We start from the raw sequence: 26,608 nt of genomic DNA, 5'->3' as shown, positions 1-26,608 counted from the left end.
GGACCAATTTATCTTCTTCCAAAGATATCTTAATCAAGTCTCAAAAACACTTTCTGAAAACATTTACTTCAGTGGAAATTTTATGGGAAATAAAAAATAGTCTTCAATAATACACTCCACAATTCCAAACTAATTATTCTTTTTAAAATATTTTAAAGAGTTTTAGTTGTCTTTTAATTATGATCAATTTTTAAGCCATCATAATTGTCTCTTCCTACGTGTGAACTGTTTAAGGAGATTTTTAACTGTCTTTGCATCCAAGAAACAATGGAGTAAACCCAGCTCTTGGGTTCTCCAACAGGAGCAGATGGCCTGTCTGAGATTTTGCAGATCAGAACCAAGCCTAATTTAAAAGCAGCCAGAAAGAAATGGGCAGTGTTCAAACCACGAATACAGACGAGCTAAACCTTTTGCTAGATTTATTTGGTAAAATCTGTGACAGTTGGGCATCTGGGCATGAAAGAAAAAAGAATTTTAAGCTATCATTGAAACTTGTCTATTTGAATTAGATGATCCATTCTCTGTAATTAAGACTAAGTAGTGGGTATCTGTCACAAACCAAATTAATACAAATTAATTCAAAAACCTTGAAAAGGACATGCCATGCTGATCTGTGTAGCACGACCCTGAAGAGGACATCTTATTATATGGGTAAAATTTCACCACCAAGAAGAAATGTCACTGGCAAATACTGAATAGGCCAAGTAAGCTTTTCAGAGGGTGAAATGCTTACCGATTAGATGTAAATTAGCATGCTCAGGGCACCAGTTGATAAATGATTGCTTCCAGGAAACTAAATGATACTCTCTTGTCCAGAATAGTCACTCACTCAAGGGTGAACCTACTGCTTTTACAGAACAGTCTATTTCTTTTATATTCTTATTTGCTTCCTCTTTAGTGTAAAGAGCAGCGTGGTGAGGTTAAAATCCCAGTCATTTTTGGTTTGTGAAAGAGTCTGTAGAGAAACATGGTAACATTCCTCAGTATATTTACTTCAACCTATTTGTGATTTATCTACAGAGGTAGAGACATCAGAAAATGCCAGAGATGAAGTAGTTTATTAGATGAAACTTGATCAAACTAGTGATATCAATGTATGGTAGCCACTAGAATCTTCATAGTTATTGTAGACTCCAGAAGGGCTTTGTCTGGAAGTGAGTGGTCCATGGAGCACTATCATATTTATTTAGCTCTGCAATTCAGATGGATGAATTGCCTGATATGTTTTGTATTAATATTTCAGTGTAGCTCTGATAGCCTTATAAATGATACCTTTATGTACTCAAATTTCCTGTGTTCTGGAAAGATACAAAGTTGAAAGAAACATAGTTTTTGTTCTTAAACCCTTCAAAAAATATTAGCAGAGTCTCCTCATTTACTGAATTTGGATTCTGTTCTCTTTACTTTTCTCCACCACACTCCCATTTTAGCTTGTTCTTCAGATTGTATCTTCTTACTTATCTTTATTTTATGTTTATCTCATGTTTTGTCTTTTTATCCTCATATATCACTTGCTGTCCTTAAATGTTTCCATCTCCATTTTCTTCGCTTACTCTTTTGTTCTTACTTCCATGTTTTCTCATCTCTTTCATCCTCTTTCTCCCTTTTCCTTTGCTCTTTCTTATCCATTCTTTAATCTCCCTTCTTGCCTTTCCCCTTTTTACCACCTTGTTGCCACCTTTGATGTGTCTTCTCTGCCTCTTTTCTCTTCTTCTTTTCTTCCTTGGCCAGAATAATTTCTATATCTCAATCATCCACACATTTTTCAGTATCTTAATCATGGTGGAAGAAGGAGAAGGGTTACAATATCATTCTCTATCTAAATGCCTGGAATTCAGGGTTCTGATTACAATTTTTGTTCTTTTTATGCATTGTTTGATAGAACTTACTATGGCTTCATAGTTATATATACTTAATGGAAAAATCAAGCTAGTCATCCTGTTCATTCTTAAATATGACATATCTGATTCCAGATGTTTAGCACTGATTTGAAAAGATTGTCTCAAAAAGTATTGGTGAAAAAGACAGGAATATTAAGGGAGGAAACCATTTCAATTCTTTCTCTCCTCTTCTTCCGGGACAGAGATGTATTTCCATCCCAAATACTGGTGAAGTACAGAGGGATCTTGAAACGTTGCATTAAAAAATCAGGACTTCTGCTTATTACTCTATGGTTTTGACTTCATCCAGAATTATGACTTGTTTAATAATGCAATCTTGAATAAAGTTTTAAACTATTTTCAACAAAATTAATGAAAATTCAAACATGAGTTAATATTTCTAAAGATTGAATTTACTGTCTTTTTACTGTACATTAATAGGTACACTATTAATAATTAGGTACATTGGAGTAATTAGTTACATTGTTGTGGTAGATCTAACTTATTAATTTTTTGAGAGGATTTTATATTGCAATTCTAGTGTAAGACTCAATGTAACACAAAATTATAATTGTCCAACAACTATTAGTTATTTAAAATATTTCCTCCATCATTTGAAACCACCCTTTGGGCTTATAACCATGAAATTATTTCAAAGATAGGAAAACAATGATTGACAGTTCATTAGTTTTAAGTACCAATGGTGTTTATGAGAGCATATCTAGTCCAAGTCTGGAAGACTGTTAGGAAATGTGGATGAATAACAGTAAGTATTGAATGTACCTGATGATAAGATAGGGTTTAATGAGATGTTATTAAGTTTTTCGCAATTCTGAAATTTTATAATTATTTGGTTACCCTTCTAAATGGCAACATTCAGAACATTCAGGGATCTCCACTTCTATTTTTCAATCCATGCCTACTGTTTAATGCTACTATCCAGGCTACCTCTCTAGTAGCCAAAGAATGTTATTTAAAAATCATTGGAAATGGATCAGAGACATTGGGTCCTCCAACTATCTACCCAATACTGCTTAAAACCTTTAACTTCCTTTGTAAAATGACTGCATTTTAACTTGTTAGATCCAAATTGGGGGATAAATATGAGGGCTAGTTAACTACATATATGTATATATACACACACACACATACATATATACATATTTATACGTATATATACATACACATTAAGCATACAATGCATGCATAAAACGTGTTATGTAAGCATGTTTACATATATACACATAGGTCTGAATATATCTATAGGCATAAATACATATTTATGTATGTCTATGCATTTTATCATTTTATCAACTGCCTAAAATCAGTATTTGGATAAAATTGGCATTTTAATTAAAAAAAGAGGGAAGAGAGAGATGGGGAATGAAAGAAAGCTTTGAAACTGAGGAGCTTTGCTGGGAGGAGACTTTGTAAACACAAAAGACAACCGAAAAGAGACTATCTGATCTCCTGATTCCTGTTATCCCAATATTCTGGCTCTTTGCCATTGCTTGCCACCATTCTTTTTCTTTTTTTTTTTTTAGTTTAATTTTTTTAAGAAATCAATTTTATTTACACATATTAACAAAGTACAAATCCATCCAAAGTGTGCAATCAATGGAATTTGGTATAATCACAGAGACATGCATTTTTCACATCAATCATTTTTAAAGCATTTTCATTAACCCAAAAATAATAATAAAAAACAACAAACAAACAAAACTCATCACCTCTCAATTTCTCTATGCTTCCCCTGCCATACATAGCTGCTATTACATTTCTCTCTCTCTAGTGTATTAGTATTTATATTTTGTAAAAAGTCTTATATATGCAATATCCCCATATTCATATTTTACGTGAGGTTTCACTGTGCTTTATAGTCCCATGTTACATTTTTAAGCTTTCCTTGTAGTAATATTCATGATCTTAGACTCACCCTTTCAACCACAGTCATACCCATACAATAGCTCTGCTACTTACAAACACTATGATGTGCTGTTCTTTTCCTTAGTTGTGTAGCTACTCCTTCTGTCACTCCGAAAAATGTGCCCAGGCTTGTCTATGGTGAATGTTATATTTAATATATTGCCACAGGGGTGAAAACATGGTATTTTGAAAACAAACAAATTTGAGTAAGAGTAGCAGTTCTGTCATTTATTAGTTTTTATAGCTTGAGCATGCTCTATACCTATTGTGGTCTCTGTTTTCTCACCTCAAAATGGGAAATGGGAAAATTGTATGCCTCACTAGAGTATTTTAGATATTAAATAACCCTAGGTACTATTTTGTTTCATAAGGTGCCAGGGTTTCTTTAAATAAAATATTATTGCAGTTGGGAAGTAGATGTGGCTTAAGCAATTGAGCTTCTGCTTACCACATGGGAGGTCCTGGGTTCGGTTTCTGGTGCCTCCTGGAAAGGATGAGCCAGCCAGTGAGCTGGTGTGATGGGCTGATGCAGAGAGCTGATGCAACAAAGAGACAAAGAGGAAACAATGAGAAAGACAACAAAGCAGGGAGCAAAGGCAGCTCAAGCAATTGAGCGCCACTCTCCCACATGGGCAGGGGTCCCAGGTTCTGAAACTAGTGCCTCCTAAAGAGAAGACAAGCAGATACAGAGAGCAGACAGTGAGCACAAACAATGAGGGGAGGGGGAATAAATAAAAATAAATCTTTAAAAAAAAGTTTTTGCATTGAACCTTCACAGCAATCCTATAAGGTAGGCATTGCCCCATTGCTGAAAGATGGACATTGGTTCTCAGAAGGCCTACACCAATGTCAAGGCTATTCAGCTAGTGAATGGAAAAGCAGATACCCAAGGGGCAAGACAAACATTTCCTCAGGTTTATCTGTTTGGAAGTTAGCAATTGTTGCTGGCCTTGAATGAAAATATCTCACATTCATTTAATAATAAAAGCTTCATATAGACAACAGTGTAGAGAGGTTCTAATGAAACAGACTGAAACTCTGTTAACATAGTGAACAGAGAATAATTAGCCACTAGTAAGCAAATGGTACCTGATACGTCTTCTGTTTCCAACTTCACTATTTAATCATTGAAGAAATCTTATTTTAAAACTACTGGCCAGTGAATGACAATAATGTTTTAATTTCAAATGTATGTTAGATACAGAGGATCCACTTGATAACACGTAATAAAGCAGCTTATCTAATGCATGTTTTGTTGCTCTGGATGTTTTAAGCTGAAGCATAAAAGTTTTCCCAAATGCAATTATCTACCAATTTGGATTTTCATAATTTTTCCTTCTTGCTGACAATAATCTCTAATCCTTTCTTCACCCTTGATATACATGCATACAAATACAGGTAGATTTTATTGGTAGTCGAAGTTACATATGTGAGGTGTCTTAGTAATTCAGTAATAAAGTAACTTTAATTTTGAGAAACAGTTTAACAATGAAAATATGAAGCAAAACCAAAAAGTAACTTAAACATTTTGATATGTATGAGCTGAAAAGATTTTATTTCAAAATATCTATGTATACATTTATTTCTGTATCTATATATCTGTGAGTATATGTATGTCTAGGAATACAGAGAACAAATTTTCTCCAGGTATTTTGACAACTATTAGTACTATAATATTGATAATATCGTAAACAACTCTTAAAATATAGTAATGCTTTCTAGTTTTAGAAGTGTATAAGCATATTCTGTTTCACTTTGATCTTGATCTTCTACACAGAGCTATGAGGTACATAGGGAGATATAATAATGGCCTGTGAGAGATTAAGAATTTGAAGCTATTCAAATTCAATGAAATTCCCTTCCCTAAATCACACAATAATTAAGTGGAAATTCAAGTCATTCTTTCAACAATAGTTTCAATATAAACATGCATTTTTAGAATTGGCTTGCTAGCCATTGCCCATAAACCAATATATTTCTTAGAATAATGATACTATAGCATTTCATGGAATTTGTCATAAGTTGAGTATCCATAGATGCAAACTCAGATAGAGATGTAGGAATTTATTAGGGAATGTTTTTTGGATCAATACATATGAATGGAAAGGAAGGAAGCAGCACTGAGCAGAGGGAAGAGTTGGGTTATAATGTAGTCTCAACTAATCTCTAAGTCACCTCCACAGAAATTGTTCTGGGTCAGGGAGAGGGGCCCTGCCTTTATGCACCTGTAACAATTGCTAAATTGATATATGCTGCCTTGTGTATGGGGGGAACCATGGGCCTGAGGACTCTCTTCAGGCAGATCAATTCCAAAGTTAACAACCAAGGACTGTCAACAGCCACACTCCCAGCAGTAAAGAGATTAAGTTCATTAGTACTGAAGGGGCATCTGGGCAGGCATCGCAGTAACTACTGCAGCGTTATCCCATACCCAGTTCTTACTTGTTCTTGATAACCCTGCAAGATGGTCAGGGTGATCATTATTAACCACGAAGGAAATTCATAAGTGGAATTTACAGTTAAACAAAGAAATTATTTGTTATTAAATTACAGAATTAGCCTCTGAAACATTAGTAAAGAAAGATACCAAAAAAGCAACCACACAGTCACACTTTAACTTGTAATGTGTGTGGAAGAGATTTAGAGTAATTTGATGCTACAAAGAAAAGCACATAGAAAACCAAAACTTAATAAACTTTTAACAAATTTAAGATGACTGATGGGGAAGTTGAAATCTCCTGCTGTGATTCAGAATAGACTGCAGCTAATACCTGCATTTAAATATTTACAATGACACCTAGTCGGAGGTAACTAAGCAATAAGATAGCTCATAGAGATTTTTCTTTATTATCTTTATGTTTTCCCATGTTTTTGTGCATTTTCTTATACTTAAACATCAGATAGGCTCCTGCTGGGAAATGACGGTAGATGCAGCAGTGGCTCATCTTTTTTGACAAGCTCAAACTTCAGTGACCCATGCACAATATACTTACCTGCCACTTTTTTGTCAACATCCTGACAAGGTCATCATGCATTAAAGAGAAACATTTAGACTCTAGCACCCTAGTGCTCACTTTTCTTGAAGAAAGTATGCAAAAAGGTATAATTTTGGCACATCATCATCATTTCTGACTACATAGTAGGCAGTTCTGTTCATTTTAAGTAAACTTCTTGCATGCAAATCAGTGAGAAAGTAAAGTGTCCCAAGCACTATCCAGCTACATCTTTGAGAGATGCATAGGTTTACCTCTAAGTGTTATTGTGGCTTAAAACTAAACCAAGCGTGTTCAAGCATTTTAGAAGTGGAAACTTGTCATTAAAAAAGACAAAAAATGGAGCTGTTGTATATATTTCAAATATATAAAACAACAGGCCTTGGAAGCTGGTTCACTTGTCCCTCCCTCCACCACAATCTTAGCTAAGACTTTAATTTATGAAGAAGTCAATAATACTGTAGAGTAAAATTTGAAAAACTCTTACCTATTACGGTATTTTAGATCATATCAAGGGTCTATAAGGGCTACATTCCTAACAATAGGATATATTTTGAAGTTCTCTTTTAGCCCTTGACACTTGTATGAGGCTAGTTTATGCATGCATAATTATCTGTCCATATTTTAACTCAGGATTGTGCATTTTTTTCTCTTTCTATAATCTTTCCTCATATTAGCTGAATAAAAGTCTGACACAGTTGAATTGGATTGAACAGAGAAAATTGATAAATATTATCTTAGCAAGGTTCTCAAACTCATCGCAGCAAATTTCTACATTTTTTTTCCTGTTATAAAATCCTAATGTAAAAAGAATATGAACATGAGCCAAGAGCTATAATTACCATACATCAGAATCATCTACTCTTTTTCTTGCCTCAAAAAGTTTATTTGACTAGCAATGCAATTTCCTCAATGTGGGGAAGTCAGCAAAGAACGTGGATGCATGATGGGGAAAAAAAGAGGGAAAAAGGATATACTTACAAACCACAATACACTACTTACTTTGTTTGGAACTCCCAGATTTGTCAGGTGGCAAGTTCAACAGAATTGGATTTTACCCTAAAGTAACCATTTATTTTGTAATTTGACAGTGCACTTCAATCTTATCATCATAGAAATCTTGGTGTTCATAGCATATTTCTTTGGCTAGATTATAATTTCTATTTCTGGATCCTATTCCTATCAGGGGTCTAGGGTTTGAGGAACCTAAAAGCTTATGATTGAGTCTTTGGTTTTTTTTTTAATGATGGAAGAGTGAATAGTGTGATATATATATATATCACCTTGGTTAGGTTTTATATATCACCTTGGTTAGGTTTTGGTAAGCAGCTTGTTGTTCAAATACTGGTCTACTTGTTAATGTGGAGGTATTTCATAGATGGGGTTAGCATCTGTAATCAATTCCTTTACCCTCCGTAATGTGGGTAGACCTCACCCAATCAGTTGGAAGTCTTAACAGCAAGAACTGAAGGTACTAGAGGTCAGATAAACTTCTGTGTCAAGACTTAAACACAACTCTTGCTGGAATTCTAGCCTGCCAGCTTTCCCTGGGGAAACTGGACTCAAGACTTAAACATTGCCATTACCAACTATTCTAGTTTGTCACCTGCCATACAGAGTTGGATTTGCTAACTTCCACAGTTTTATGAGCCAATTCTTTACAATAAATCTCTTAATAAACACACACACACAAACACACACACATCCTTTTGAGTCTGTTTTTTTGGAGAACACTGACAGATACAAATAGATAAGTGAAAATATATATCTTTCAAAATATAAATACTTTTTGAGAATACTATAGTGGGGGCAGCATAAATTTTTTCTTTATTTAAAAATTTTTATTCCCCACCCCCACACCCCATGGCTCCCTTATCTGTCTGCACATCTTCCTCAGGAGGCACTGGCAACCAAACCAGGATTTCCAATTGCTTGAGCCATATCTGCTCCCCATATATAGTTTTTTTCCAATACATTAGATACTTTGACCATTAATTAAAACTTGAACATAAAAAATTATTTGCTACTTCTTATGGCAAATTGACACCGAAGGCTGTTGTGGTTTATTTTCCCCTTGTTGGTTAAATTTTGAGAAAGGAATTGCTGTCTACCCATTTTCTAAGGCTTTCTAATCTAGAAACTCTCCAATTCTCCAATGTACACATTAGACAAAGACTGTACACATACACATGTGCATGTATATTATTCAATCCCACATTCTAGAGGTGAAAATTGAATTTTATATATACTATAAATATATGTATATATACATATCTATATTTTGAATATAGTATTATATAATTAGTCTGATAATACTAAGCTCTCATACATTATGGGTAAAATTTATTAAACTCATAAACCCAACCTTCAATCATTTTAATAAAAGAAATTTGTTAAAATCAATAGGAAACATGAACCAAGGTTTTACATATTTGCATAAAAGTTTACCCTTAAAAATAGCAACACAAAAAAAGAATCAAAACTTTCAGCTAAATAAACTAAATACCGTATTTTGTTAATGCTTAATATATTCCCTTTGAAAAGGTACTTTGCTCCAACATAGGTATCCTAACATACACTATGAAGATTCATAATGGCATTTATGTAGATTTATAGTGGTTCACCAGTCACTCTGATGAAATTTATAGAGGACAGACAGTTTGAAAATATTGCATAGAACATCAGTAAGATAAGAGTACTCCCCACTGGAATTTTGATTAATAAGCTTTCTCAAGGAAAGTTAATATTGGCCACTGTTCAATGAATGAGAGGCAAACAATCCCAGGCCTGAAACATTTGGCTTCAGAGTTATTTTATTTATATAGAATAGTTGCAAATACTTAATTTCATGCATGTGAAGTATAATTAAATTTAAAAAAATCAAACACTGAATTGTTATTAAAGACCTCATTGGTTTATCATAGATTCACTCTTTATGTGCCTTTATGTTGAGGTTTCAAATTGTTGATAAACACTGCACCTTTTTTTTACTCACTAAGCAATCACTCTATAACTTGACAAATGAATTTATTTCTTAAAAACTTTTTATTTTATATTATAAATCTAAGACCTCACCAATATTGAAAAATAATAAAACAATCTTTAAAATTTATAGAAGTGTGTAGTTTATAAACATGTTCACATTTCAAGATCTCATTCAGATTTTGACCTTTGCAAATCAATTACCTTGAAAAATCTAGTGTTAGCTTGGTGCAAAAGTATTGCAATTTTACACTGTTGAAATTTGCCATACGATATTGGTATACATTCTTAAATAAATGTGGTTGTGTTATACATCATTTTAATGTGCATTTCTCACTTTGTTTTTTTGCTCATGACATTACGTGCTGTTAATTTTATATTTATTCGACTAGAGAAATTATGTTAGACAAAAAGCAAATTTGAACAATTTTCTTATTCTAGTTTAAAATGGGTCATAAAGCAGCAGAGAGAACTTGCAACATCAACAACACCTTTGGCCCGGGAACTGCTAATGAACGTACGGTGCAGTAGTGGTTCAAGAAGTTTTGCAGAGAAGAGAGCATTGAAGATAAGAACCATAGGGGCTGCCCATCAGAAGTTGACAATGACCAATTGAGAGCAATCTTCGAAGCTGACCCTCTTACGTTGAGAAGTTGCCAAAGAACTCAACATCGGCCATTCTATGATTGTTCGGCATTTGAAGCATTGCAAAGGTGAAAAAGCTCACTAAGTGGGTGCCTCATGAGCTGACAGAAAATTTATAAAATCATGTTGAAGTGTCATCTTCTCTTATTCTAAACAACAACAATGAACCATTTCTCAATTGGATTGTGATATGCAACAAAAAATGGATTTTACATGACAACTGGCAATGATCAGCTCAGTGGTTGGACTGAGAAGCTCCAAAGCTCTTCCCAAAGCCAAACTTGCACCAGAAAAGGTCCTGGTCACTGTTTGGTGGTCTGCTGCCGGTCTGATCCACTACAGCTTTCTTAATCCCAGCAAAATCATTACATCTGAGAAGTACGCTTGGCAAATCGATGAGATGACGAAAACTGCAACGACTGCAGCCAGCACTGGTCAACAGAAAGGGCCCAATTCTTCTCCATGACAACGCCTGACCACACGTAGCACAACCAATGCTTCAAAGTTGAACAAATTGGGCTATGAAGTTTTGCCTCATCCACCATCTTCACCTGACATTTCCCCAGCTGACTACCACTTCTTCAAGCATCTCGACAGCTTTTTGCAGGGAAAAGGCTTCCACAACCAGCAGGATGCAGAAAATGCTTTCCAAGAGTTAGTCGAATCCCAAAGCATGGATTTTTATGCTACAGTAATAAACAAACTTAATTCTCATTGGCAAAAATATGTTCATTGTAATGATTCCTATTTTGACTAATGAAGATGTATTTGAGCCTAGTTATAATGATTTAAATTTCACGGTCCAAAACCGCAAATTCTTTTGCACCAACCTAAATATTACTACCAAGCATCAGTAGCAGAATTGGGATTTGAATTTGCATCTTTAGTGTACTTTATGGGATACTCACCACTGCATTTTCTTTTAAAATATTAAGCAACAGTAAGGAGAGTGAATATCAGATTCACAAAACTTTAAATTATTCTGTTTTCTATATCTTTAAAATGTAGTGGTTAATTAAGCATTCATTCCATGGAAAATCCAGATAAAATTCTGTCCTGGCTTGCCCCCAGGATACTGCTCTGGCTTGACTGTCACTGGTATTGCAGAAGGATAAGCCAAGAAAGGGCTGAGCCAAAATGGCCATGCAGATAAATCATCATCACAACAAAGCTAATAATGAAAACAACTGCCAAAAGGAAGTACGACGGTGGTGATTCGGGTGCTGAAGCACTCAGTAGTTTTGTTGAGTCTTGAAACTTATGCATAAAATGCTGTGTGATCACAATGTTGTGCCACTGTTAAAGTATGGTGTGTTTAAACATCCCTCTGCACACTCTTTCCTTGTTTCTTCTTCGTCAGTGTCATTCTTGCCTAGTCTTTTAAAGATTTAAGCTTTAAGTTAAAATAATAATAATAACAATGACAAAAAGTAAAGCCTGCAATTTTGCTAGGACTGAATTTCTAATAGAATGACATTATAATAGTTCAGTTGCAAGCAGTGTCAACCGTTAGAATTAACCAATAAACCTGGCAGCACATAGAGTAATCTTTAAGTACAAGTAAATTCCCTACTAGCTGTCAGGAAGGCACAGAAAAACCACATTGCTAATGCTATTTCTGAACTTTATTCAATATTTTATAAAACCGTGTCTCTCAAAATGACAGCAAGCAATAAGGACCTGCATAATATTTTAGTTCTATGATTTAAATGGAAGACATTTTAAAATGCTAAAAAAAAAATCCCTGACTCAAATAAATGATATAAACTAGCAGTTTTAATTGCATTTGACTGAACATAAAATGAAAACCATAAAACATTATTATATGGTCAACATCTATAAGGACAAGCTCAAGAAAGTCAGTGTCATTTACATATGCTTTTAAGGACTAATGTGCAAGTCTTTGAACACATTTATAATTCTGATTCAAGCAAAAGTGCTTGGACAGTTTAAAATGTCAGCTAGAAAAGAAAAGGATGTATTAGTAATAGTTATAGAAACACAGGAGCTTTTTCTTATATTCCTATAAAAATTCAGTTGCTTATGCTTGGAAAGGTGGTTCTAAAGAATATGCACTATGTGGTGAAGGAAGAAACATTTTACACCATTACATTTGTTCCATATTGGACTGAGTGAAGAAGGAAATACTGGAGAAGGCTCCATGTTAAAACGATTCATGGAAGTATCTAACTTGAAAGGATCTTAGAACCCATTTGATTGAATTCTTCACTGAAAGGTGAGAAAACTAAATCCTCCAAAGGTCAAATTAATTTCCCAAGGTTACAAAGTGGTGCATGAAAAAAATAAAGTCAACAATCTGTATTTCCTCAATCTTAGCCCTTAAAACTTTATTTATATACTTCCTGGAGGCTAAAAATATAACATGTAATCAGTGAATATTTAGGATGACTCAAATTGAATTAAACTGAGGATTGACTTTAAAATTATTTTGTAGAAGCTATAAAGCTAAAAACTAAATATAGAGGAAATGATTGTATTGAAAACAGGCTAATTTTGTTCTTCATGAGCTTGATTTTACTAGCATATAAGTTGTTGTTTCAGTATTATTAAATCACAATATGACCATGTAGGCAATGACGATACACTAATGAAATTCCACAAATCGACTCCACTTGCCACACAGTAAATTCAGTCTCATCAATGAAAAAAAAAAGGACAAATATTCCTATCAGGCATGTTTCTTCCTAAATCCCACTTTTTTCCACAAAATTTCATATTCATCTCAAATCAAGGCATAGCCTACTATATATAGTGTATACTCAAATTCTCTATAAATAATTGTTACAGAATGATAAGAATTGTTTAATATATTGAACAGTTCTTATGTACTTCCTCAAAATAAGCCCTTCTGCTTCTTTCCACCACTGTTGTGACAATTATCAATCAGCTTCATGTAGTTGCTATCCTACAGTGCCTCTCCTCTGAGCCATGTTGCCTCTACCTGCTTCTTGTTCTGGGCTTCTCTGATGCTGCAGCATGGGATGCCTGCAGAACTCGGCTCAGGCCTCACACATGCATGACTTGGATTGTGGTGGATTTAGTGCCCACCGAACCACCTTTGAGAAATGCAGACCAAGGGTCAAGAGATAACAAGGGTCAACAGATAAATGCCTTCCCCTGTTTCTTCCCCTTGGTGGAAAGTTTGGAGACCCATTTCAAGGGCTTCTCTGAAGATCTCACAGGATTAAGTTTCTTTTGTTCATTTCACTCTCCCTTGTCCCTCACATCTGATGGCTGGGATCACTTAGCAAATAAACTACCTGCTTTCAGTAGACTCCAAAAAACAGTTAATCAAGTGATTGGAGATGTGATGCCCCTTGCCATGCCTCCCTTGTCTGTTTGCTCATTATTTTTGCTTGTTTTTTTGTGCTTGTTTTCTGCTCATTGTCTGCTTGTTTATTTGCTTTGTTTTGTTTTTTCTTTACAAGGCACCATTAGCCATGTGGGAGACCAGTGCTTAACTGCTTGAGCCACATCTGCTCCCCGATCTTTTTTTTTTTCAAATTGTTTTTTGCTCGTTGTCTGCTCATTGTCTGCTCGTCATTTGTTTGTCTTCTTTAGGAGGCACAGGAAACCAAACCAGAGACCTACCATATGAGAGATGGGCACTCAAGTGCCTGAGCCACATTTGCCACCTGATGATGCGATTTTGATGTGACTAGTTTTACTCACATAATCATGGATGGGATCAACCTAAAAGCCTGTAGTTCAAATATGAACTTCAGCAAAATTGCAAAGTATGACATACCATGGATTTTTGCAGTGGTCAATGAAAAGTTGAAACAGCAAATATTTATGTCACTAATACCAAAGCTCTCTTTTTATATTACCAGAATAACTCAAACATGGATAAATAGCTTAAGTTGTGGTAGAACTGAAAACATGGAACTTTCAATCAGTTGATGTATTAATTGGATTGTGATGCAGCCAATAACAGAAACACTGCTAATATTCATAGTGATCTATAGATAATAGAATATATTATCATAAGCATATCTTATTTGATTTTAATAACCATATAAGTTATTTTTTCAGTTTTAAAGCAGAGGCAATTGAAGTTTTCCAGAGATATTATAGCTCCAACAAATCAGCTTTAGAAATTGACACCAACTCTTATTCTCTTGCCTTTGAACTATATCACTTTATGTTTGTCATCCAATTAACTCTTTAGCATTGTTAGGAAAATCTACATGAACTGAATTAAGCAACCAATGAATAGTTTCCATATGTAATTTATTGTTTTATATCGGTGTATATGTGTGCATATATATATAAACACATTGTTAAGATATATACTCTCTATAGAGTATAACTACATTAGTGAGTATCTGTGCTCTGAACACGTTTTGTGGATATTATTTTAACCAATATATGAAATTGTTCTTAAAAGAGTATATGTACACAAATGCTACAAGGCACATGACACTTTCTCTGACCCTCAGCCACAAGTCACACTGCAACTCCTCTCCTCCCATTGCATGTGAATTATTGACTCTACTTCTTGTGAACAAAATAAAATTTGGTATCCACATATTCAAAATTCTCTTCCTATGTAATTTCAATTAAGAAAGAAAAATGACTTAGGATAGGGAGGAATATGAGTTTCACTTAGAGTTTTTTATACCGAAGGTTTGATTTCCATAGGTAGATTTTGACTCTTTGAAGATGATTTTCATGATTACTGTCACACAAAATAATTTATTTCCCTCTAGTATGGGTGAATTTACAAGTGACCTGGCTCATAGTGATCAGAAAGCAGATATAGGCAGATTGGGGAGGTGTTGAGCTGTTTTTATTCTTCAGTCTTGCAGTCTGAAAATGCAAATGTTACTTTAGAGATAATACTCAGGAATCTAATTTACAAATATTTAAAATATACCCTTTGGCAATTTGGCAGTTGTGAGTATCAACTGCATTTAATTATATTCTTTCTGCTACTTAAATCTACTCTTGCAAAAGAATCTAATCTTTTTAGTACTTAAGATATTTTCTGAATTAGCAGATAAATGTTGGGCTGACAAGATTTAAATTGTAAACATAAAGAGAAATATCTATTATCTGCTCCTCTCCAATTCATCCTCTATGTCTCCCCATGTGAAACTTTCCAAAAGGCTAATGTCATCATTTTAAACATTTAATTAATATTATTTAACATATAACATAATATATAACATAATATGACTGCTGTTTAGGTATCTTGGCAGAGGATACTCAAAAATATCATTAGTGGCTGCCTGGAGGGATGTGTTGAGAAGGAATCTGAGGCTACATCCAACATAATCAAGAGAAACCGTGCCAATTTTTAAAATGGTATCTGTCACAGAGAATAGAGCAAGAAACTCTAGTACCTTTTGAATGTCTATAAATTCATGATTCTTATCTCTCTGCCAAACACTTGTCTTAGGTCTTCTTCCTCCTCCCACTGCCCTGCAGCCATGGGGATGCAGGTCCTAAACGTGCTACTCCATCTCGTCTGAGCTTTTGTTCAAGTTCTTTGTTCTGCTTGTTATGTCTGAATAAATCAGGTTAGCCAGCATCTATGTGTCTTTGAAGACTGAACTTAATCATCTCTTCTACTCTAAAATCTTCCCTGGTTCACTAAAACGCAGTAAATTACTTCTTGCTTGGTTCTTTTATTAAACTTAGAGCACAGATTACTTCATTTATGCATTCATTTAGTCTTTTATTCAACAAATATTACATCAGTAATGCAGCGCATACATGTAGCCCATGCAAGGCCCTGTCTGTGTGACTGCAAATAATATAGAAATGGTACCTGCTTGTATGAATATTTTTGTCTAGCTTAAAACTTCTATTAAATATTCATAACTATATTATAGTTATTTATTTCTGTCTGCTTCCCATATTAAAATAGCTCCTTGGGAGAGGGATTAGAGCATATATTTATTTTTATTCCTAGCATCTGGCACAGTGTTTGACATAATGCAGGTGTGTAAAAATGTTTTTAATGGGATTAAATTGATTTACTAACCAATCAAGATAGAACCTTCTTACACATTTCTTTTCTTTAACTCAGTTATTCTTACCTAGACATTATAAACTTAAATGGTTTACAGGGTAGTATTAGTTCTAAAGTGGATCACATGGAGAAAAGGAGAGGAAGGAGCACAATTATAAGTGACTGCCAAAAATCCAATGTAAATCTCTTAAGTATTTAGTGCCAAGCAAGACATCATAGCCCATTATATAAACCTTATATAAAAATCCTTAGTTAGAAAATTGAATGAGTACATTTATTTAAGATAATGTTTCTTAAATATTTGAAAGCAATTAGTTTCGGAGACCTTAGAAGGAAAATAAATAATTAAATGAGAATAACATAGAATATCCAGGGAAAGGTAGCAATATTAATTTATGAAATTAATTAGTGAAGAAAAATCAATTCACAGCTTCATAGTATTATTAATATGTTTATATAACATAAAAAACTCTGCATCTATCTATCATCCATCTTTCATTTATCATCAATCTGTATCTATCCTTCCTAGAGAAAGAGAGAGAGAGGGAGAGGGAGAGGTTGAGAGATGGGGAAGAGAATGAGAATAGAAAAAAGATGGGATCAACATAAGCAGTTATAACCTCTGGTTATAACTAAATATACTAAACTCAGTTTATGAAGATGTTCTTAATCTTCTAACTCTGTCATAATAGCAAAATTAAAAAGTGAATAAAAGGGCTTTGCTTTACACATGGGTTGAACATCCTAAATTGTCTTTCTACAAATTATGAAGTAGCTGAATCAATTAACTGCTTTGCCTCTCAGTGTCATAGTCTATGGTATATAAAGGGATCAAAATAATTCATAATTCCCTCTGTCTCTCTCTATTTCTCTCACACATATATACACACAAACACACAAGGAATATCTGACCTAATGAACAAAGAATAGCCCTCCAATACATGTTGATAAGAAATGTATGCAAGATCTAAAGCCAAATTCAAAAATCTCCTTCCATTTATGGCATCTAAAATACTACATTTATTAGCTTAATTCAACTGGACAAAATAAATTCAATCAGGCCATACAAAAATGATAGTATAATTTATTAACCAATTATTAATTTATATTGTTTACTTATATTTTAAGCTTAAAGAGTGAACATTTTTTAAGTAACTGCAATTAAAACCATTAGTTTCCTGCAAAAGAGGAATTCCTAACTTAACCCTTTTATTACTTTTTTCATCATAATTATCTTTAATTGATTTTGGGAGGAAAGTGGGCTGGAATAAGATTTATAAAGGGTGAGGGACAGGGAAATTTGGAAACTGCATAAAAATAAAAATCAATGTTGTTAAAGCTTAAAATAATCAATGATTGTTCTACTAGGTAAAAAAATTTGCAAAAAACATAAAAACCATTAATTACAAATTGTAGTTACATAATTTTCACCAAACTTAGATTATACTACTGAGATTATGTAACATCAGGTAAAATGATAATGCTAGACAGATAAGAGATGATAGAAAAATAGAGGTTTAGATGTGGATATAGATGTAGCTATAGATACAGAAATGTACATGTGCATATAGGGAAGGACATATGAACAGATAAAAAATCTTAACAAACTCTCCCCATTTGACAAAAATATTTGTAATTTTTATTCTTACAGGATATATCATTTATTTCAAGACACACCTTATGTACAAAGCAACAGGTAGTTTCAAAATTTACCTACAGTGGGATAAACTCCTATGAAACTTATCTATTTCCTGTTAAATGTATGTTACCAAATATTTCTAAATACGTTATAAACATTACAATTTATTTTTTTCATGAGCTGATATATGAGTTTTACATTTTTATGAAACCTGGTATAAAAACTTTTAGAAGGTCTTGTTCTCCTTGATCAGCTGGCTGGGAGACTATCCACAAGAATATTAATCATTTTGAATCTTTTTTTTTTTTTGAGGTATGGGGGCGGGAAATTGAACCTAGGGCCTTGTATGTGGGAAGCCGGCACTCAATGCTGAGCCACGTAATCTTCCCTGAGTTGGTTTTTCCATTTTATTTGCTTGTTTTATTTTTTGTTTTTTTTTTAGGAGGCACCAGGAACCTAATTGGGACCTTCCACATGGGAGGCGGGCACTTAGCCGCTTGAGCCACATCTGCTCCCTGAATCTTGTCCCCTAGTCTCAGAAATGGGTATTGGGCAAGATGATCTCTAACATACCTTTAGCTAACAACAGAACATTTTACTTTTCTGTTAATATTAATGGCTGAATTAATGCATGAATTTTGATATTTGTGGGGCGGAAAAAAAAACTTTCTTGCTAACGGTGTTTGCTTCTTAATTTTTGGAAATGAAATGCAAAACACTGCTCTGTTGCCCTCATTCTCCTTCTAACTCTTTGAAAATACATGTGGCAGCCTCTTGCCCTGCCCAGTCCCCATGCAACTCCCTATTTCCTCCTTCTGTGCTCATCTTCTGTCTCTGATACCTCTGACATATTTTTATATCTCAGGGGACTCTTTCATCTTTCCTGATATTGAACAATATTTCTCCTGTTGCTGTGGTCAACAATACTGACTCCTTATACCTGCAAGATCATCTGGGTTTGAATGATCAATTTTACAGTTAGTCTATCACCCTTTTTTCAGTTTGGATAAGGTTATCGACATTTTCCAAATCTTGAAAAAATGTTCTTCTACTTTCTTTGTTTCACTGAAGCCAATTTTCAGTGTGAGAAAAATAGATTTACTTCTGGCACTTTCCTAGAGGAAACACTTCTCCCACATGCCCAGATGGAGGGGAAAACAGTTCATATTCTTTTAGTTCTGTGATGCCACTCTCAGATTGCTCCTCACTTCTATAAATTCTTCTACTTTAAGACTCAGGTATATATATGAATTGATATCATTATTTTACCTTCCCTCAACTCTTCTATGAACATTCTGTTTGTTTCCCCATATTTTTGGAAGGTAGCTCAAAGACAGTTTCTATTCTTGCTAACTGGATGATTTTGGTTTGGACAACCCATCTAGAAGTCTGGTCACAATTATTTTTTCTTCATCAAATTGGTGATATCTTTACTCACCCAACTATTGCAATATTATTCACAAGCCCCCAGCTATAATGTTAGACCTTGGGCTATGGAATAGGCACTTTTAAGTTGATACACTTGAGTCTCAGAAATGGACCACCCCTTTCTGTTAAGACCTAACATTTCTACCTTGCTTGAAAATTATCATGGGCCTCTGCCCTGCAAAAAAAGTACATGCTACAGCAGGATTTTTCCCAAGTTGACCTCCTGGCTGGTAATGCATACTTTTGATGAAATCATAGGGTAAATAACTGATAGGACTTCTGAGGAAGGAGAAGGAGCTGCAGTACCAGTAGAAGCTAATGGAATGTAAATGGGCCTCAGTTCTGAGCATACTGGATCAAAGGAGGCAGATCATATTGGATAAGTGAGAGTTTATTGATTTGGGAACAGTATCCTGGGAACAGGATTTAACACTTCAACAAGAACTCAAGAAGATGGTGCTAACTCAATCCCAGAATGGCTCTGAAAGTCTGGAGCTTGCAATCATAAGGAAGTAAAACTAGACCTGCCATAGAAGACAGTGGAAATGGGGAAAAATGACTCAGAGAAGCCATGCTATAGTGGAAATACTATGTAAGGCTGGAAAACCCATCATAAAATTACATTTGACAAGGTCTGGAGGAAACTATTAATAAATCAATAAGAAATATACTGGTAAGGGAGAAACCAATATAACTAAGAAGCTCTATAGAGTCCCTTTGTGAACCAGAATTGCAGTAGGTTATGCATTAGAACACTGGACTAGCTGATAGCAATGAAAATTATTTAACCCCAAATCCAGAGGACAGATGGTAGCACTCAACTTAGGTGCCAGGCAATTACCATAAGGCATGACAAGGTTAGAGTGTCTACCAGGGATTCTAAAGTACTGAGAGCCTTGGAGGTAGGTAATAAAACTTATCATCATTAAGTACAGGATAAATTGTAATTAAAATGTTATTGCTGAAAGAAGTTGGAACGGTAATGTAAGAAGTTTTAATGGATACTCTCCAGCAAAACAACTACTCGGGTTTAAAAAAGACAAACACATATGTACAATCATTTAAAATCTCTGGAAATTATCCTAAGGGCACAGAGCAAATGGAAAAATAGTCATTCAAGAAAATTTACTAAATTTCATTAAAAACAACTAGAGTTTGTGGCATTTGAGCCCTAACCTACTCCCTCATCCATACCCCTCAGCTCCATGTTATGGATGCTCTACCCCATGATCTCTACTGTGGACAGGTAGAAATTTCCCAAGAAAATAGGAGTTCTCTCTCTTCCCATTTCCCAGTCTCAGACTGTAGTTTCACTCATTCTGGCCCCCCACATCATGTTGCAGAAGCTCTATTTTAGACATATAGACCCCACTTAACCCCCACTTCTAGGAAGAAGCTGTACTCCAGTTCTGGCAGACAAAGAATACTGGGGTATGATTGCCCCCACACAAATTTGTGTATAAGATGGAGTTTTCATTTTGGAAGGGGCAAGTCAACAAGATTAGGGTGTGTCACACATTGCCCAATTGTAGACAGTGGATACCATTCCTGGGAAAGCAGGTCTTCATCCCCCTGCTCTGGTGCAGTGCTGCTGGGGTCTGTTCATGGTAAAAGCATGCCATAAGGATGAAGATCTCTGCAGCTGTGGATGAGGGAACTTAGTTATTTGGAACAGAGTATGGAGAACTGCAATCCTAAATCAAGTATTGTTGAAAATGATGATGATATTGGTGGAAAGCAATTAATATGAGTCTGGTAGCTACGTGATATAGGCAAAATGGCATAACAGCATAAACCTAGTGGAGATTATGGGGGAAAGTGATGGGCAAAAAGAGCCCTCCTGATCATAATCAACTCTGGATATGATGAAGGTTGTGTACCCACTCAGGAGCAATCATAGTAGAGCATGAGGCAGACCTGAAAGCATTCCACAAGCTGCATACGGACTCATCAATACAGGGAGGAAGCCTCATTTACACAATGGCTTAAAAACAATCTGACAAAAAAATGATGAACAATACATTACTCAGTCAACTCCTAGAAATCCAGTCTTATAAAAGAAATCATACTCATACCTGGAAGTCTGAAAGTCAATGAGTGTGCCCAAGCCTGCATCTTCTCAGGACTGATCAGAGAAAGAAATTCTAAGCTGCTACTTTGTTTTAGTTTGCTAAAGCTGCTCAAAGCAGTCACCATAATATGAAATGGTTTTTAACAATGGGAATTTATTAGTTGAAAATTTTGAGGCTGAGAAAAAATGTCTTAATCAAGGCATAATAAAGGTGATGCTTTCTTTGCAAAATCAGGCTGCTAGCAATCCTGGACTCCTCTGTCATGTGGCAAAGCACATGGCAGGGTCTGCTGGTCTCTCTTCTCTTCCAGGTTTTCTTGCTTTCAGTTTCTTGTTTCCTTGGCTTTCTCTCTCTTTGTTTGAGTATCATTCTCTTATAAAGAACTTCTGTAAAAGGATTAAGACAAGCCTCCAATCCCCCCTACAAATGAGATAGGTCCCATCTTAACTTTAGATCCTACTCACCAAAAGTCCTACTTACAATGGGTCCACACCCACAGGAATGTGTTAACTTTAAGAACACACTTTTCTGGGGTTCATACAGCTTCAAACCATCACATACTCCCTAGCCAAATGTAGTTCAAACATGGTAAACTAACTCAACTGTGATAGGATCTTCCAAGTCCCATGCACTTCCAAGGAAAATTCTCACTAGTGAAGGCATTAAAGCACAACTTTTGACCAATTAAATAGTTTATGCTGATGCAGAGGTGACCACTATGTAATCAGAATAAAAGGTAAAAGCAAGGAAAAAAATCTGAGCAAGGACTTTAGAGGCTATACGAGGTAGGGAAAATAGGCTCCATAAGATTAGTTCAGCTAAGTTGTTAAACACATGGATGAGAAGCAAATAGCACACAATCCTCTGGGAGTGAGGATCAGTCCTAGATTTGCAACACAAGAGGCATGCCAAAGAACAGGAAAATGTGTCTCATACACAGGAAAACCAAAACAACAAAGCAGGTATTAGAAACTGCCTTTGAAGTGGCACAGATGGTGAATTTAGCAGAAGATTTCCAAGAGGTTATAATAAATATTTTTTTTTAGATTTAAAGGTAAGTATGAGAATGATGTATCATCCATGATCAACTGCCTTTCCTATCCCCCTACTTATCTATTAATTATATACTAATCTACCTAGTAAAGAGGAACTTATTATGGAAGAATATTTATTTGCTTTTGCCTTGCTTATTTCTTTAACATCAGTTCCCATTTCTCTCACGGATTAAACAGTAGTCTTTTAACTGCACCCTTTGATCACAGATGCAAACCTGTACCTCTGAAAATAGAATGAAATTTTCAATATGCAGTTTGACACATATTATTCTATTTAAAGCCTACAGTGACCCTAATTTCCTATTTCACTAAATCATTTCTCTTTCCCAGAAAATATTATGCATTCACATGGTGTATCAGTTATGATGTGTTTGGCTACAAGTAACAGAATGACAGTCAAATGCTTTTTTTTCTTTTAAAGATTTATTTTTTATTTCTTTCTCTTCCCTTCCCCACCCTCCCACCCAGTTGTCTGCTTTCTGTGTCCATTTGCTGTGTAATCTCCTGTGTCCACTTGTATTCTTGTCAGCAGCACCCAGAATCTGTGTCTCATTTTGTTGCATCATCTTGTTGCATCAGTTCTCCGTGTGTGTGGGCAATTCCTGGGCAGGCTGTGCTTTTTTCACTCTGGGCGGCTCTCCTTACGGGGTGCCCTCCTTGTGTGTGGGACTCCCCTATGCAGGGGACACACCTGCGTGGCAGGGCACTCCTTGCGTGCATCAGCATCGCACGTGGGCCAGCTCATCACATGGGTCAGGAGGCCCTGGGTTTAAACCCTGGACCTCCTATGTGGTAAGTGGACGCCCTATCCATTGGGCCAAAAGCCAGCCACTTAATTAACTCTCATAATAAGAATTTAGAGATGGACAGTTCCAAGTTTAGGGCAGCAGCTCAAAAATACCTGAAGAGACACAGGTGCTTTCTAGCCCTGCTCTGTCTTCCTCAGTATTTTGGCTCTTTATTCTTATCTTGTATCTTCATGAGTGGAGAGAGTCACCACAGCTCCATGAAAATATTCCATGTGGGAAGAAAAGAAATGAACATAAAATGAGCCTTCTCTCTTTTTATCAAGGAAGGTAATTTATCATCCTAGGCATGCAAGGATGTTTTTCCCTTACTTACTTCACATGTAGCATAAATTATGTGCAATGAAGATGAGTATTACTATGCAATGAAGACCATCATTATTAAAACTGGCTTAAATAAGTGCCTGTCAAAAATTTTATCACAACCTTCAGAAGGAAATTTTATTTTATGTTATTGAATATATCTCTATTCAATATTCAAATCTACTTATCAACCTGTCTGGGAACAAAACCTTCATAAAATGCTTTAATATCATTGAAGCATCTTTGGCAATTCTAATATATTCTAGATTCTAGTGTATATATTCCATCCTATCTAATGTTGTTAGATGTTGCTCACAATCAAATAAATTGCTTCAATAACTTACCAATGTGTAACTATGTTTGTATTTAATGAGTGCGCATGAACCAAACTGAAATATTCCTTTGGGGATTATTACAGTGGAGGGATAATTTTTCCTGTATCTGTTCTCATGCATATTGCTGCTTGAATGGTAGATGAAGCAAAATGGAATTCTTTTAACATGGAAGAAAGGGAATGTTGACTGGTTATATAAGCAAAGAATGGTATATGCAACACAGCCTTTCTTTGCCTATACAGAATTAATTTCATTAAGTTTGTTTGACTAATTCCCAAAATTATTTTAAGATCTAAAGGTGTCTCTTTCCAAAAGAAGTTGTACTTAATTGCCACAAAATGAGTTTGTCTTCCCTTGGTCTCTTATGATATACTTCCCTTATCATGATCACAGACTCTATGAAGCTTTTGAGTAACTTGTTCTAATGTCTTCCTTTCTTAATTCTTTCTCTTCTGTGTTAGTTAGTGAAAATGGTGCTGATGCAAAGTACCAGAAATCTGTTGGTTTTTATAAAGGGTATTTATTTGGGGTAAAAGCTGACAGTTACAAGGCCCTAAAGAGTTCAACTCAAGGTACCATAGGAGGTACTTCCTCACCCAAAGTTCGTTGCCACGTATTGAAGCAAGATGGCAGACAATGTCTGTGAGGGTTCAGCCTTCCACTTTGCTCTTAAGACTCCATGGTCCCAGTTTCTTCTGATCTCAGCTGTAGGCTGGCATAGGGCTCGTTCCTCTTCCTCTGCTCTCTTCACAAGGTCATCTGTAAATTATCAGGCAAATGGCTCATCATTCTTCCTGAGGCCGCAGGATCCTCTTCCATATCTATGGAGTGCTCTCTCTTTTCTTGCAGATCTGCTTCCATGTTCTCCTTGAATGAATGTTTGTTATAGAGCCCACCAAGGGGACCGGCCTGTTACACTCTACTGACATGGTCAAGTCAAAGTCCTATTCTTAACATAATTTAATAAAAACATCTCAGCTGAATCTAATACAATCAAAGGGTTTCATGTTCAGAGGTACAGATCAGATTACAAATGTAATCAAATATCTTTTTTGGAACTCATAAATAATATCAAACTGCCATCCTTTCCCTCCCCTCCCCTCCCTTCCCCTTCCTTTCATTCCCCTTTCTTTCATCTCCTTTCCTTTCTTTGTTTTCCTTCATTCTTTATTTTCCCTTTTATTCAAGACTGTGAGTCTCTCTTATACATATCAATTCTCAATGTCAGAACAGAGTGGCTGGCATATATGTTTAACATATTTATTGAAGACTGAATTAATATATTTTAATAAATTTCAAAAATTAATTATTGAAATTTCCATAATTTTAGTGTCTGTGCATAGTATATCCTTCAACATATGCAGAAGAATTTTCTTTCAATCCACATAAAAATTTACATAGTACAATTATGCAAAGTTTTTTTATCTTCATATACGGTATTAGTCAGGGTTCTCTAGGGAAAAAGAACAGACAGAAAAAATATACATTTCCTTCATAAATGAGCCATATTCTCATATTTTAGAAACCATTATAATTTTTCTTAGTATTTTGGTAGAGTCTCATGTTCTAGAATGTTTTTAGGCTAACAATATTATTTTAATATATGCATATATATATTATATGTATATGTATATACACAGATATATACATTTATTAAAAATGGTATGCACTCACATGACCTAAGTGAGAACAGCTAATTAATTGGCATCTGGTGTCATTTGCAACTATGGAAATGAATTAAACATTGCCATTTTCAAAATGTGTAAAGAGTTTTATTTTTTAATTAGTTAAATCTTAGTTAACTAGAAAAATTTAAATGACAGAGTACATCTAATTATCCTAGACATTCTAGTGAGTTGAAATAGACACTGAAGAAGATAAGTTTCAATGTATACCTATTTCTGTAAATAAATGTGTTCCAAAGGCAGTTCTGAGATCTTTACAGATAGAAATTGAAATAGTACACATCATTGGATGTTCTATTTTAATGTTGATATTTTTACTCCTACAAATTAAAAATGGAATCAAATCAAGCTTTATTTTTCATGATTAAAATTTAGCTGTTTTATCAACTAGACATCATTTTATGGTATATTTAATACAGATAAATTGTAATTGCCAACAAATTTCTATGTTATATGAGCTACAAAGTAGATAACAAAGTAAATTTACTGTGGATTTGTTTGTGGATATGAAAACAATAATTTAGCTAGTAAAATCCTGAAGAACCACATAATAAAAGGTATGATTTATATATAATCTCACATTAAATTACCTTTATTTTCATGGTTTATGCTTTGTGTAAGAGTATAACAACTATATTGAGGAAATGAAATAGGATAATGTTTCTCAGAAATATGAATTTCATAAAATTAAGGAATTAATTTTAAGGAATTAGGGGTGACTGCAATGTCTTTGGCAGCATTTCCTTTTATTAGATCAAACTATTAAAGCAAAACAAATAGGCAAATTGAAGAAAAAGGAGGGAGTGGAGGAGGAAGAAGAGGATCAAAGGAAAAAACCGCCATTTACCAGCATTTGGA

Source organism: Dasypus novemcinctus, chromosome 14 (genome assembly GCF_030445035.2).
Source record: "Dasypus novemcinctus isolate mDasNov1 chromosome 14, mDasNov1.1.hap2, whole genome shotgun sequence".
In the NCBI taxonomy this organism is placed as follows: domain Eukaryota; kingdom Metazoa; phylum Chordata; class Mammalia; order Cingulata; family Dasypodidae; genus Dasypus; species Dasypus novemcinctus.
The sequence above is the reverse complement of the archived record's forward strand: the minus strand, read 5'-3'. Positions refer to the sequence as shown.